A 16,540-nucleotide genomic window follows, 5' to 3' on the forward strand; every position below is an offset into this window, starting at 1 on the left:
TATGTTTACATACCTGATTCTGAGGTCGTAGTGATAACTACGTTCTTCAACTTAAACCTAAAGCTAATACGGTTCCAAACGCGTCCTGATCTAAGAGCCCACAAAAAACTTATCTGGGTATATTTTTTTGTTATCATCATCATTTTGTTGTCAACATATTATATTGATACTAGTATGTCTCGCACTCTGCATGCATATGAATCATGCCGGGGGATAATCGCTATGCAGTATCAATTAATATTCTTTGATCACAATGGCGATTATATTGTAATTTCCGATTATTAAATACCGCATTAATGTTGTTTTATACGAGGAAAATTGTTACTCTTCTACCTGTTAGCGCTGAATAACAGTTGTATATTTAAAACAATATCTTTATTTCTAAAAAATCGTATTATACAGTATACTAGCTGTAACTTGCGGCATTGCCCGCGTAAACAATACTGATTTAAAGTGAAATAAAAAAGAAAAATAATGAAGCCAATTCTGTTATTTATGGAAATTAATAGGTCTAAATTGACACCGCAATTTAGTTAATTAAAAATTTTTGTAGAACAGAATTAGCTCCAATGTCTTTCGCGTTAAGAAGAAAATCACGAAAAATAAAGAATGGAAAGGTTATAATTTAAGTTTGTCAGGCTCTAAAGTATCCGTGAATTTATGCTTAAGAAAGAACTTGAGAAACTGTTCTTGATTAAATGTCGGACCCCTTTTCGTTTCTCAACTGTTTTTATCAGTTCTAGTATGTGCCATGTTTTCAGGCGTTTCTTTATCATGTCTAAAAGAAATATCTGTGCCAAAGGGGTGGGATGTTTCTCTTATCTTCTGTTTCTTGGAGTGCTCGTTCACTTTTTCTTTGATTGTTGTTATTTCCAAATATCTGTGTATTTCTACACTCCTTACGAATCTAGGTGCACCAGAGATTGCTCTAAGTACGATGTTTTGGTACCTGAGAAATATCTCAAAGGTTTGAATTTAAATCAATAGGCCTGAATACAAGCAATTTTGACTCTACCGCAGGTACGGAGAAAATATTCTACCGAGAAGAAGCCGACAAGAAACTCAGCATTTGTTTTTTCAAACACATCAATTATTTTACAATAATTATGCTGTCTTGCAAGAGATGACAGCGAAGTGGTGTCCTTCCAAGCTACCTTGCCATTAAGAGTGGCCCGTTGATCGCCAGATCTCTATTCCATAAATCCAAGTAGTTAAATTAAATGTGAAGCTTATTCTTGAAGTGATAACGACGTTAGTGCTAAAGGTCTGAACTTACGAATTATAAGTTTTTAGATTGATCGCCTCATAGGGTGTGTTTCAGGTGCTGAAGCGGAAATGAGTGGAGCAGAGAAGTGTAGAAATAAATAGACCAATAAGATTATTGCAAGAGCACGTCACAATGTTATTACGTGAGCTGGCAATTATCTGATTGGACTCAATAGAGTACGTCCAGTATACATTTCAATGGAAATGCCACCTTATGAGTGCGTTTAACTGGCTTGTTAGTTTGGTGGTTGGTAAGTTTGTTCTGCTACGGAAAAGGAAGTACCTCTATTCCTAAATCGTGTTACAATATTGTTAGGTATTGGGTGATTCTGTCAAGAACGAAGAAATTGGCGCTGTTACTCTAAGACTGATTTAAGAAACAGTTATTAAGCTAAGTTTTAATTGGCTACAAAATTCAAATTCACTATGTGAAACGTCGAATATGTCTGTTTGTATTGACTTTACTACCGGTTCAGAAGACAGATTCTACCGAGAAGAAGCCGGCAAGAAACTAAGGAGTTGCTCGTTTCAAACACTATTTTATTGTGTGAGATGAAAGAGAAGCGGCCTGCTACCAAGCAACTTGTTTTATTAAGAAACTTATCAATTGTATAGTAAAACTCAAAGTATGATCTATATATCTCACCATGAAAGTACGTTAAGCCAATTAGTTCCAGTAACTGAAACTTCATAATAATTGACAAAGCCTAGACTGCATTGAGGCAGTATGATAAGTCTAAGCTTTACGTTTACCCCATAAGAAGACTGCCCAACAGAGGGACTTTGGATGAATATTATGGTAGATGCGTTTCCACTGATTTGGAAACAAGAGGCGATTATCAGATACCTCACATCTTTGCACGCATCTTCTGCCCTCCGTAGCCTTTGAGCATTAAAAGCTTGTATTACGATTCTTGAATTGATTCACAAATGTTATAAGGTTGGATGAAACACCAATAGAAATGAATTTAGAAATGGCTCGTGTAGATACGATTAAGATGGAAGAGGTATGGCAGTTAAGTGATCTCGAGTCTTGACCCATACCTCGTGTCGGTTGCTAAACAGCGGCTTACCGCTAAATCTCTTCAGGGCTACTAGCCGCGACCGAAGCCTTCCACCAGAATAACCAGACCTGAACGAAATTAGAAATGATCATTTCCTAGTGTTGGCAAGTTTTACCACGTCAATACACCTTATTAAACAACAAAATAACATTCATACTGTACTGTCTCTTTGTGTTTTGCTTTCCCAGGACAAATTCTACATCCCCCAGCACGCAAACTATCTCTATGCAAATAAGGTATCTTTAAGGGTTACATTTTAAATCCTGTGGGAATTTTTCCCGCATGTTTTATGTCCATTGTTTAGGATGCAAGCTTCACATGTATTAAATTTCAATAAAAATGGAACCAGTACAATAAACAAACATACACTTCCGAATTTAGAAATTTAGACTCAACTGAGGGGCTGAGCTTAATGAAATTCGTCCCGTTGACAGCTTCCATCCCATAGAGGTGGGCATAAGTGGGGTTTATCCCAGCAAAACAAGGGATTCCTAAGGGAATTGAAAACTCATTCAACAGTAAAAAACTTTTCTCTTTTCTTATGGAATTACTCTTTGCGTATCAAACAGGAATTGTTGTATGCCACAGTTTATATATCTCGAAAAGTAGTACCTACATGGATTGATTTGAAATCTTTAGGTTACGTGTGATTTATTAATTAACAAAAAAAGTGTATATTTATTTTATTCATTCCGAAGATGGCAAGGGCACAGAGATTTAATATCGGGTATAGCAAAGCGTTTTGGCTTCAGGTTCAATCACAAAATAATTGAAATACTCAAACGACGACTGCCAGCTGATTCACAAAACAATACAACATAAATACAATCCTTCTTATGATACAACCTCTGATCAAAAATAAACTTGTTACCGAAGCTTATTTCAACAATGAAATACCGCTGAGATAAAGCTAATCGTTTACAAAACAATCTATTTTCTGTGCTAAGGGCAGGTAGTCATTAGTTTAATAATAGTGGATCGTACAGCTAGTGTATAAAACGAGCCATTTTACGTCTAACTGCCAAGCATCAGGTGAGAATAGATATATATATGAGTCAAGGATAATATGGCTATTGCGGGGAAGGGAAATAGTGATATTGATATTGATATTAAATTTCTATTCAACTATAATACACGGTGCAGTTCGACGTAATAATATGACATCGCTTTTGTTTTGAGTGGATAAAAGTGTCGGGTAGAATGGTTTGTTTTAAACACTTGTTGTACAAACTATACTAATATTATAAATGCGAAACCGTTGAACGGATCTTGATGAAAATAGACACCAGGATCTAAGCTAAAGATGAACAAACGCTACGGGGTTTAAAAAAATTGCATGTGAAACCAATGGGCTTGACCGCTTAACTTATGTTGCTTTTATTTTGCATAGATATATATACTTGCATCCAGGACATGGTTATAGGTATGATACATAAAAATCTAAATAAACTCTGACTAATTGGCGGGTCAATCAACAGATTTTGGAACCCTTCTAGCTTTAGACTTAAGTTAACGAATGTAGTTATCACCTAAAATTAATGGAATTATATTATACGTATGAACGCTGCATATGTGCCTGTGATAGGTCTACAACAATGAAACATTTTTGAATTTGATAGCCTATAATAGTTTTTATTAACCGTGCGGTTTTTAAAGTATAAGATTAGAAGGCACCGGTAACTCACAGCCGTAATCACAAATGCATATATTAGAATCGGATGCACTGTATATTATGTTCCGCATGACGGAAAACATGACGTGTTGGCACTAAGTGATTATCAACGCCCGTAAACATTAAGCACTAGAGAAAACGATACTATTTTAAAACATTATTTCAACTTGTTGTTTGTTACATAAAACGGTATAACAAAAATTTTCCGCTCTCAACTAAATTGAATTATCCATCTTCGTGACTCGTGGCCCTGTTGGCACGGAGTTTGACGCAGCGAATCAATATCTGAATATTTACTCAAAACTGTTACTCTAACTTTTGATTCAGAGGTTTTATTGCAAAAATATATATTTAGTAAAACCGCTTGAATTAACATGAAATTCTTTAGAACTTAAGTTATATTTTTCATATAGGTACCTACATTATCCTAGCTCGGCGAATCTCGGACGAGGTAGAGGAGGCAATGTGTACATTCCTCAAATGTCTCTAAATTGTAAGTTTTCTTTGCCTAAATAGTATATCTGATGATGGGGGGGTTTTAAAGCAAGTATTGGTATACGAGGCGACGATGAGTTCAAAGTGGTGCAATTTGGGCTTGCGCGACGGAACTGCAGGGGCCAAATGTTGGCTGACTTGAAGAACTGGATCTGGATATGAGCTCAGATCACGATTTAATTTAATTCAAAATCTTCAGATGAATTTAATTAAGAAATTAGCTGACTGAATACAATAAGATAAAATAATAGCTAGGTGTAAACAACCGCACGGTTTCAACGTAATGTGAGTACTAGCCCCTATGTCTCCATCGCGACAAAAACACTCTCACAGACACGTAATGATGTCATTGCCGCGGCAAGAGACAATTTTTTTAGAAACGATGTGTAATGTGACGCAAATTATTTTTATTTCTCCAAATTCCTGCCAAATCGATAAAGAATCGCAAAAAAGCACATTAAGCGGTCATTCGCCCGTCGGATTAGCTATCTGTATCGGTGAGCTTACAGTATTTTCATTTTCATTTCTCGGATAGCGTTTTCCCGGCCGGATAAACGGGAAAATAGGCGAGGGATAATATTTGCAGTAGTTGAATATTGTGCTGGGAACAATTTTTCTCACTAAACGAAACGTATGTTAAAATTAAAATAAAACAGCTTTTTACTACATGCATATTGGAAGAATAATCGGCATTGGCATAAAACTAATAAAATTTAACAAAATCTATTTGTATTTCCGTCTGTTTGTTCCGGCTAATCCCCTAAATGGCTGGACCAATTTTGACTTGAATATTATAAGTAGAGAATTATAAAGGAAGTAGTACAAAAATGGAAATTCAATTTCAGAAATTTACCTCTAAACGGGTGAAATGGGGTTTGAAAGTGTGTGTGTTTTTTTTTATCATGGTAACTGATGGTAACTTGTGAAGCAGTCTAAGATGGGATAGGGCTAACGTGTTAGAAGTATATTAAACCCGTACCCTTATGGTTTCTACTCAGCATCGTACCGGAACGCTAAATTACTTGGCGGCTCGTATTTGACGGTTAGTATAGCATATTTTCCAAAGTTAGGAACGAAACGAAACTTCCAACCCGGCAGATTGAAGAAGTCTTATAGATTAAAATATAATACAATTTTAATGGGTTTTTGGTTTTTAAAGCAACTTCTAAGGGTATAGAATCATTAATACAACTTTTTAAGGATCGGTCGAAGTTGCGGTCAACCTTTAGTAAGAAATAATAAACATCTAAATAGAACCATTCTAATACAAGGGACAGTAACTTAAGAAACCTGTTAATTCAGGCGTTATTTAATATCTTATGTTTGACCGCTGTTACAATAAGAATGGCGGACTAAATACCCAAAAGTAACCCATTACTAAAAAATGTTTCCTAAATTCCGAATTCAGGCAACAATTAATAAAAATTTAAGCAATTTTAAGTGTTGTAAGATTGTACGCATTTACATCCAGAACACAGAGTATTTTATAGAGTCAATTACACTAATCACAAGTATTACTGGTTGTTATATCACAACTCAGCAAGGCGTCACGCACCCACCACCTGCCACAGATATCGATCGCGTTTTCACTGTTCGGAACCGAGCACAGTTGTTTCAGGCCGTTTTCTCACGCCATTCATTACCTCATAGCCTCTATATATTATGTAGTATTAGTAATATTTATATATATTATAATTTATATACATTATATGTACTTGTAAATTATTTATTTTTAAATTGCACTATCCCGTTTTCCGTACCAAACATGCTTCATAAACCTAAGGTTGTCTTGCAGAGATCGCTTCAACCTTTGCGTATATATATTTATTTACCTTTTGTTTTTTTTCGGTATGTGCAATAAAAAAATTCTGTCTATCTATCTATCCCATTGCCTAGAAATGGAATTAGTAGCATAGTAAATATCTTTATGGTATTCTTTTTATGAAATAATTTCAAGGTTCTTTTTAATAACTAGGTAGTTATTTATTACATAATATACTTGTTTTGTTAGGTTTTGAAATATTTTGATAAACATTTTTTCTGTAAATTCTTACGAAAATATTTGCGACGCATGGCAAATCAGAGTCCAAGGATGCAAGCTATGTCTATGCCAAATTTTGGCAGGATCGATTTAGCTGTGAAGACGTGCAACGGTAATAAAAATTACTTTTCTCCTGCGGGAAAAATTCCAGGCTTTTTCGGAACAAAATGTGTCCTTTGTCCATCTCCAGAATTATATAAATGTGCCAAATATCATCAAGAACGCTGCAGTAATACAGCCGTGTCGTGGTAAAGAAAATATACACCTTCGCAATTTGAATATTAGTATGGGTATTTAATACAGTGGCGTGCACTAGGTTTCTTTCCAGGGTATGCATACAGCAGGAAAATTGCATAAAACAGCAAAAATCATCCTTTTATACGAGTTATATATCAATTTTAGGGTATGCAGTGCTTTTGTGCATCTATGATGTGCACGCCACTGATTTAATATATCTATATATATAAAAGAAAGTTGTGTTAGTTACACCATTTATAACTCAAGAACGGCTGGACCAATTTTTATGATATTTGATTTTTTGGATTTCTCTTAGACCGGAATAGGATAATAAGCATTAAAATTATAACATTCAGAAAAAAATGATCCGCGGTACGAAGTTCGCCGGGACAGCTAGTTAAAAATATAATATATGAAACCATAACAATAAAAAAAAGATTTTAATTTATTTTTACCTAGTACTTTTGCTTTATTTAAGAAGCGGTGATAATCCAGTGGGTAGGACTTCAACTTAACTTTCGGGGGGCCGAGTTCGAATCCCAGCACGCGAGTGCCTCTAACTTTTTTAAGTTATTTGTTTTTTAAGCAATTAAAATATCACTTGCTATGAACACATCGTGAGGAAACCTGCATGCCTGAGAGTTCTCCATAAAGTTCTCAAAAGTGTGTGGAGTCCACCAAGTGGGCTGGTAATGGGTTGATATGATGATGATGAAGATGATGATGATTGCTTTTATTTGTTAATATAAGTTCTGTGAAACAAATAGTAAAGACTGTGTATGTGAACTACGTGAATGTAATAAAAGACTGCATGCTTTTAACTGATGTACTGAAAAACATTGGAACTATTTATATCTTTATGTAGGGTTGCCTACCGTCATTTATAATAATTATAGTGTTATACTTTGTCTTCATAATAAAAAACTGCTATATTTTCTGCCTATTAATATCTAATGCGAAAGGAAATAAAGAATTGTTACGTTTAAATTTATTATATTACCTACTGAACATTATGTTATGCTATATTTCTTGTAAGAGTTCGTTTGGTAAGATAAATAGATCATCGCTAAATAATTGATACCGGAGGATCGCCAGCGAAAAAATGTCTTCATAAACTAAATAGTTAACCTGTTAATGGTACAGCAGGTTTGAGCCATAAGTACCCTAATAGTATCTACGACCCACCGAGTTTGAAAAATTATTGAATAACAGATGGTGATCAGGACCTAATGAACGACAACCAGGTGTATGGTGATCAGAGGAACCGTTCATCATCATCATCATCATTATCATCCAACAATTACCGGCCAACTAAAAAGCAAGGATATCTCCTTAGAATGAGACGGGTTAAGGCCAACGGGTAGTTCACCACGTTGGCCAAGTGCGGATTGGTCGAATTCACACGGCTTTTAAAACATTATCGACAACTCTCAAGGATGAAGGTTTCCTCATGATATTTTCTTTCACCGTTAACGTAGGTCAAATTTGATTGGTTAGAACGCACTGTGAAACATCCGATCTCTGTTATCCCGAAAGTAAGGCTTAAATTCTAACTTGTAGGCTCCATAAAAAGTTACGTTATTATTATTATTATATTTTAAAACTGTCGTAAGTTGGCAACCCTATGGTACGTTATGTTAGGTATATGGTATGTGGTAATGTAGCGAGTTCCGTTGGCGTTTTTAGATAGCCCGATAACCCGCAGCGAGCTAGTGCCGAGTGATCGGCCCGTGCGCGATAATAGCCGTCCGATTGATAAGCTCGTAACTGGTACTATTCGACTATATCGTTACTCGTTCCATTTCGCCTGTAATATTTATGACACTAGTTCTAAGCTCCACTATAGTAGGTAATATTTACTACACAATAGATACCATATTATAACAAAATTCGGAGAAAAACGAAATGGTAAAAAATGATTTAACTTCCACAGTCTCTTGGACCTGTCCAATGTCCTTATATGAGGGCACATAGGTATCTCTTCAATCGTATAATAAATATATATATTTATACAGCGATAGTACACACATCACCATCTAGCTCCAAAGTAGCTTGTGTTATGGGTGATAAAATAATTGATCAATATTGTTATGAAAAATATACATAAATGCTTATGATACATAGAACATTCATGTTGATCATATAACATTTTCCGGGTGGCCACTGCGCCAATCGGCCGAAACAAAAAAGAAAATAAATCAAGGGGAAATTTAATCATAACTTAAGGCGCTTTTCTGTGAGACTTGAGTTTTACTTGCGGCCTTAGAAGCTAATTTATTTTTTCATGTCAGGAGAGAGGGACTTAGACTAAAGATCTTTTCCTTCCTTCTTAGAATGTAGAGTAAGGATAGTCACACAAAAGGCCTACGTACGGCCTACGGCCTGAAGTCTAGACTTGCTTGCTTCCATTATTTTAATATCTATCACTACTCCAATACAAATGAAAAAAAAACTTCAGTGCGTATGAATTACACCACTAAGATGAACCTACGCTACGTCTACGCTACTCGGCACCGCTGTATACACGGGGCCTTATGCAACTGTAAGCCGATCCAAAAATATGTAATTTCCCGGCGCCCTCAGCACGGTGTTGAGGCCGATGATATCGATTGAACCCGTAACCTGCATCATGTCGCACTGCAGCGCAGTTGGCACGGGGCCCGAGAGGCCTCGCGCCCACTCGTGCTGAGAGTGACCGCTAAGCTTTTTTCACTTCACTTTACAATGTTACGAACGCTTACACTTTACTAAGGCGAAGCGGCGAATTTGCTGTATGCGGATTTCTCAGCAATACGAAGTACGTAACGTACGTACGACGTCTCCCAAGATCGAATTTGATCCCCGGCACGCGTCTCTCAATTTTCGAAGCTTTGTGTTTGCTTTAAAGATGAGATGATGAGAGATGTATTTATTGCTTACGATTAATTCTATTCCCTGCCTGAGACGGCCCGAAACCCTTTCAGTACGGAGAGGAAACCCGTGCTTTATCGTGGGTCGGTTGGTTTATATTTGATAATTATGAAATAGGAAAAAAAAATAGACTATCTGATAAATCAGACTACGCGCGGCTTTGTATTTTTTCGTGAGTTTAACCGTTTATACATTATGTCGTATATACTAGGGTCTTAAGGATGAAGGAGTTATCCCCGAACATACAAGAGAAGCAACCGTATTGATAGCCTCCTTTTATAAGTCGGTTAAAAATACTGAATAACTAACTATAAGAGCCTTATCTAGGCTTTGTACCATTGTAGCAGATAGACAATTGAAGATTAAGACTCAGAAATAGTTTAAAACATACTAAAAAATTAGGGGAACCCGTGTAAAATTTGGCAAGTAACCAGTGACATATTTTATACAAATTAGGAGACTCGGGGGAGACTTTGTTTTGGCAGACGACGTCCATGTCCTACCTGCAATTCAAGCAGATAAAATATAACACTGCTGCTCGCCAACATGAAGCAATTACATCTTATGATAGCATTATCTTCTGTGTATGTAAGATACTTTTTAAACTTTTTTTTTATTTGACCTACAAATGCATACGTTTCAACAAATTTATTCAAAATTCATTTATTTCAAGAAGGCCATTTATTCAAAATTCATTTATTTCAAGTAGGCCCAATATAAGCACTTTTAAAAATTCAAGTCTGTCCGTTTGTAATGACTCTACCACCGGTTCAGAAGGCAGATTCTACCGAGAAGAAGTCGGCGAGAATCTCAGCAGTTGCTCTGTTCCAACATCAACTATTTACATTTTAAGCATGCATTGACAGCGAGGTTACTATACTAATTGATGAATTTCATAATGACAAGGTTGTTTGGAAGCATACCGCTATTATCTCCCGCAAGACAATAATTATAATAAATTCAACATCACCTTGGAAGAATCTGCTTTCCGAACAGGAAGTAGAGTCACAACAAACGGCCAGACTTGAAGTTTCAAAAACTTATATCTAGGCCTACTTGAAATAAATGAATTTTGAATTTGAATAAATTTGTTGAAACGTAACGTTTTTTTGAATAACGAATTCGTGCGTGTTGGAAAATCTTTTTAGAAAAATTTATTATTCATTAAGTACCTACATAAGTTTAATGCGTAGTATGATATAATATGATATGAGTACCAGTATGATATTTTTTAAGTTAGATTTAGAAAAAATATCAATAAGTTTAACGAACAGAAGTATCGTTTTCTATCGTCTCGTTTACAGCTTTATACTGGTAGTTTATAAAAACAAATATTTACTAACAAATTAACAAACAATGAATTCAAAGTTAATTTATTTCAAGTACTTTTGACGTCCCTTTATTTGTAGTGACTCTACCAAGAAGTAATTCAGCGCCAGCTAGAAACTCGGCACGTCAAAAATCAAATATACTAGACCAGAACGAAATGCTGCACTGTCAATCTGTTTTGAACAATTAGAATGTTTAGGGCCTATAGGACGTCTAGCTGAATGAGCAGTTAGTTAAAATGTTAGACCAGCAGACAATCAAGAGAGTCAATAAAAATAAAATCAGGAACATGTCGCAGTGCGGTGCCGCGCGCCATACATCCAGCCCACACTCGCGCCGCTCCGTGGCCTGGCTTGATCAATGTCGGCTAACCGCTGGATTATCAGATTAGATATGACGCGGCGGGGTTTCCGTATCAAATGGGATTGCCTCGAAAATGTAGCGCACTTGAAAGAACATCAATACTATTATCTAACTTGCACTGCTTAAGTTTTTTTCCCTTCTCCTGCAAGTGTTAGTAGATAAAGTTTTGAAGTTATACTTCTTTTGCCGCGTTAGGGAAAAATGGTGAGAGTAAATTTTACGATGCGCGCGCATAACGTCACAAAAAACCGACACCATGAAGTTAGCTATAGTCAACATTTTAGTTTTTCTAAAAAAGGTTCGACAGTTGACTTTCAATAATTCAAACAATACCTTTTTTCTATTTTTAGTGTCGTTTTTTCTACAAACGTAGAATAAGGCGAAAGAGAAAATTTTTTAAAAGATTTTTATCTTGTTACGCCAATGAAGTATAACTTCTAACGTGTGTACATAAGTACACACACGTTTTTTTTTCAATTTGTCTTTTAGTGAGGAATTATGAGACATTTCGACATTCATCATTTACAGCCTAAAGCAGTCGACTGGACTACAAGCTTCTCCCAACCGGAGGATTTGTCCATAGTCACCACGCTGGGCAGGCCGCTGCTCGTTCTCCGTTATACTCCAGGCGCCTCGTACGACACCTGCAGGGCTGCAGAGACAGGAGACAAAAATAATATCCCCTGACGAGGGATATAATTTACGTGTCCACCGGGAACATGGAATAGAAGTTAACCCCTATTTATTATTACACACATATTATTGACTCTTGTGCGCTATTGCTCTGAGAGTTGATAAAACTGGGAGAAGAAACAATTTTATTATTCCCCGGGGACTCTCTTTCTTCTCTCTTTCTTTCGTCGTTTAGTAAGGAAATATAATGCGTTTTGTGTATCATTAACACGTCTTTAAATTCAATTCAAATGGAATTCTAGACTAAATGCAAGCCGCAACAAAACCCAGTGGAATTCAGTTTCGAGTTTAGCCTTTAGGGATACATTTTACTGAGGGTGGATATCAAGTAAATGTAAACAATTCATCAAAGTCGCAAACGAAACACTCGAGAACCCGACAGTCGACACAAGTCGTAAACTTGCACGTAACAAAAATTGTTGGACAAAGGAGTCCTTGGGAAACAATTGCAATGGCCTAAACGAAAGTTCCGAGTTCTAAGGGAGGTGTTTCAAAGGGCTGAACAAACGTTTAACTGTACATACAGAATAAGGGAAGCATCCCTTTTGTCCACAGGGATTTATTTATATATCCATTGGGACAATGTAGTACTTACAGCAAGGTACTAATACCAATTGTTGAATTTCTTAATGAGTAAGTTTCTTGAAAGCATCCGGCTCCGCTTTTATCTTTCACAAGATAGAAAAATGTAAATTGTGGAGTTCGGAATGAGCAACTGCTGAGTTTTTAGCCGGCTTCTTTACGGTAGAATCAGTCTTCCGAACCATTTGTAGAGTCTCAAACGGACATTTATGACGTTTCAAATTGCTTATACAGTAAGCATATTTGAAATTGTGAATTTTAAATTTGAATTTCAAATGGATAAATGATCCGTTTCTTGGTATCTCCGAGTCTCGGTTACAAAATCTTTTATTCCCAGTAGTTCTGTTGATAGAACTACTGGTACATATACATATATAATAAAAGCTCTAAAACCCGCAAATTATTCCTATTATAAGGTTTATATATTTACTTTAAAAAAAAACTACTCAGTATTTACTTTTATTATAAATTAAAACGACTCCAGTTATATAATAAAAAAAAACTTGAAACGAATATACAAAAGCTTTCCATACTTTCAAATCACAGTATATTTCAGGTATAAACATATTTTGACCTTAAAACCATTTGAAAACGTGAAGTTTAGTGGGTACATCTCCGCGAATAGCCATTCTGTTGAATTTTAAATTCCGCTCCAGAATGTAGCGTTCCTTTTGTTAGCTTGCACTAAACCAGCCCCTGGGGAGTCCATTGCGATGACACAAAAGATTTCCACAGTTTTGTGAGGTCAGGCCATTATGCTCGAATCCCAACCAGGTCATGATGGTATGCGGAGTCAGCCCCTTTTTGTTTGATTTCATCGTGTGCAATTTAAACTGTTGGTTTTTTTTCGTGGCGAAATAATTAGGCTGACCTAGAGGTCGCCTGACGGAGTGCGTTTAATAATGATCTGCAGTCTAGTGAGCTCTACACCTCTACAGCTTATTCCTGCCACTACGTATCATTACTGTGTCGCGGTCTGAAGGGCGTGGTTGTCGGTTTCATTACAAGCTTATTAGACTAAACAGCTACGCCTCAGGTTTATTAGCATAGGGCGTTAATTTGTAAGACGCTTCCTTGCATGCCCTGTTTCATAGTTTATAGGCGATGGTTTTTCACTTACCATAAGGTGGGCCATCTGTTTGATCCGTCAATTATTACATTCTGGGATCCCACGGGGACGTTACCCCAGTGTTTATTCCGTATAAAAAATATCCATGTACAGGATGCAACATATATATAGGTATGTGCCAAACTTCTTCAAGAACGGTGCACTGGTTGAACCGGACATATTATAAATCAATCAGAAACATTTTTGCATTTGTAATATTAGTATGGATGCATGATGGAAAATTCCCGTATGGAATTCACGACATGCATTCTAGCTACATCATCCTGCCTAGGAAATCACTTACGTAACATACGAATCAAATAGATCCATTCTCGTAACATCTTGGAAATAAGGTCACCTATGACATATTTTTCAGACTCGCGTACAAATGGCAACGATGTAGGTCATCCGCGATAGATTGCGTGCAGGAACTATAACGAACTGGGAGTTGTAAGTCACTTGTGTAAGAGGCACGTTGCATAAAACTCGAAAACCATTTGTATACTAATTTGTAAACTAAGTTTTTATTTCTATATGAACATTATTTTCATTACAGTTAGGCTTTTAAAAAAATTTAAAAATCGAATGCTTTAAAATAAATTGAAACAACAAAAGAGATTAACTTAATATTTGATCCGAAACGACCGGAAATAGATAAGGCGCAGGAGTTCGGAGGACTTCGGAGTTAATTATAACTAGCTGACCCGTGCAACTTCGTCTGCACCTCATCGGTTATTACCGGAAAACACAAATAAAATGACATTTTCTAAAAATGAATCCAAGCTAGATCGATTTATCGCCCCCGAAATCCCTTGTTATACTAAATTTCATGAAAATCCGGAGATTCCAATTATATATATACAAGAATTGCTCGAAAACTATACTATAGTCGGAAAAATGTAATAGGCCCGTTTTGACATTTGTGCAAGACCATAGAATGTAACTTGGAACGAAACTGAAAGAAACAAAAAAATAAAAATCAATTATATACAGTGTTTTAAAAAATACGTAAATTTTTTTGGGACGTTAAATAATATGAAAGAATATATCGCGAGTATTCTTTTTGCGCTTACTTCATAGTAGCATGCAATTTATAATTGTTGCGAAACGTTCCGGAAACAGTTACGTTCTCAGTCTTTTTTTTTTTTTATACTAGAGCTGTAACCATTTTTTTACTGAATATCGAAATTAAATATTGTGTAGTTATCTTTACTGCAAAGAATGAGCTTGGTTCTCAAAATGGGTTCTAAATAATGAGTCTGAGATAATGTATCTGACCAAGCGGCACATGACTGAAGCGTCCCCGCGCGCACTGCGCAGTTTTTCGTTCCTCATCTTGTAAAGTTGACTGTGCGCTCGTTTAAGTTTGATATATATTGTTTACTATTACGTTAACTATGGCTCTTCTATTTTGGACATTAATTTAAACATAGTGATTTGACTCGATTTTTGTGTTTGTTGTTATATAGTACTAACTCTGTTTCAACATGTTGAAAAGTGGACGTATAATCAATAGCCAGTCACGCGTATTGGTTGTGAAGTTAAAGGAATACTTTGAACGAACGAACACTTTACAATACATAATAATATCAATCAAGTACTGATACAAACTTGAATTGATTTATCGTGAGTATCGAGTACAGAGTCTTATGGTTCCATAACTAGTTACGTCGCGATGACAAATGTCAAAACGGGCCTATTACATTTTTACGACTATAATAGAGCTTTCTGTGGCGGAGCTCGTCCGGGGAACTATTGACGCTATGCTTAATTCTGCCGCCAAAGCGATGTGTGTATTGGTCGTAGTATATTTATTGATTTATGTATCATCCACATATCAACCCATTGCTGGCCCACTACAGTGCATGGGTCTCCCCCCACAATTAGAAGGGTTTTGGACGTTCGTTGGTCCATTTTTTGGAATAGGTGCATAAAAGCATGGAATTGTACACAACAGTTGCCTCATAACTCTTACTTACTTACTTACTTACTACTATACTTTTTTTGGTCTGGAGAGTGTCGTACAAATAGCGCACATGTCCCAATGTGGGTCAAACACGATAGCGTACAGCGCCGATAACGATGTGCCAGCTCATCACAGCGATATCGTATCGAGCGGTGGCCCAGCCGCTAAAACACCAACTCATGGCATCAGTGAATGACTATTATTTAATGACTAGCCGAACCACGCGGCATCGTCAGTGTTCAACTTTCGGTCCCCGGCAAGCACTTCTAACTTTTCGGTGCTACGTTTTTAATTTAAAGCAATAAAAATAACGCTTACTAAGGTGAAAGGTGAGGGAAAACATCTTTAGGAGGATGACAGCCTTTGAGTTCTCCATAACGTTCTCAAAGGCGTGTTAAGTCGACCAATCTACACTTGGCCAGCGTTGTGGAATACGACCTAACTCATTCGCATTCTTAGAGTAGACCCTTCCTCTGCAGTGGGCCGGTAGTTATAATGATGATGATTTTCATCCTTGATATACATCCCTACTATAATATTATAAATGTGAATGTAAGTTTGTTTGTTACGCCTTCACGCGAAAACTACTTAACCGATCTTCATGAAACTTTTTATACATATTTTTAGAGGTATTAAAAATAATAAAGTATACTTTTTATTGAAAAAAAAATTACGTTAAATAAAAAAATGTTTGTGAAAAAATCTCAAAATCTCATATATGACTATAGTTGTAGACAATGTAGCAGTACGCTGCCTCCCAAAATAGGGAAGTTTCCCTATTGGGTCAGATATTGTTTACAATTTCGAGTTTCTT

The 16,540-nt window shown here is 36.3% G+C and overlaps 1 protein-coding gene across 4 annotated transcripts in view; it reads right to left on the reverse strand.

The window, feature by feature from the left end:
- LOC120632386 (RNA-binding protein Nova-1) overlaps nt 1-16,540 on the reverse strand; it is a 108,711-nt gene that overhangs the window by 69,757 nt on the left and 22,414 nt on the right. The window contains exon 1 of one of the 4 annotated variants that reach the window (XM_039902251.1): nt 2,311-2,427. The exons of the other annotated variants lie outside the window; for them this stretch is intronic. The gene's annotated coding sequence lies outside the window, so the exon portion shown is untranslated. Of the gene's footprint in view, nt 1-2,310; nt 2,428-16,540 lie in introns of those variants that run through there. 4 annotated transcript variants of the gene reach the window in all.

The sequence above is a fragment of the Pararge aegeria genome, chromosome 19 (assembly GCF_905163445.1).
Source record: "Pararge aegeria chromosome 19, ilParAegt1.1, whole genome shotgun sequence".
In the NCBI taxonomy this organism is placed as follows: domain Eukaryota; kingdom Metazoa; phylum Arthropoda; class Insecta; order Lepidoptera; family Nymphalidae; genus Pararge; species Pararge aegeria.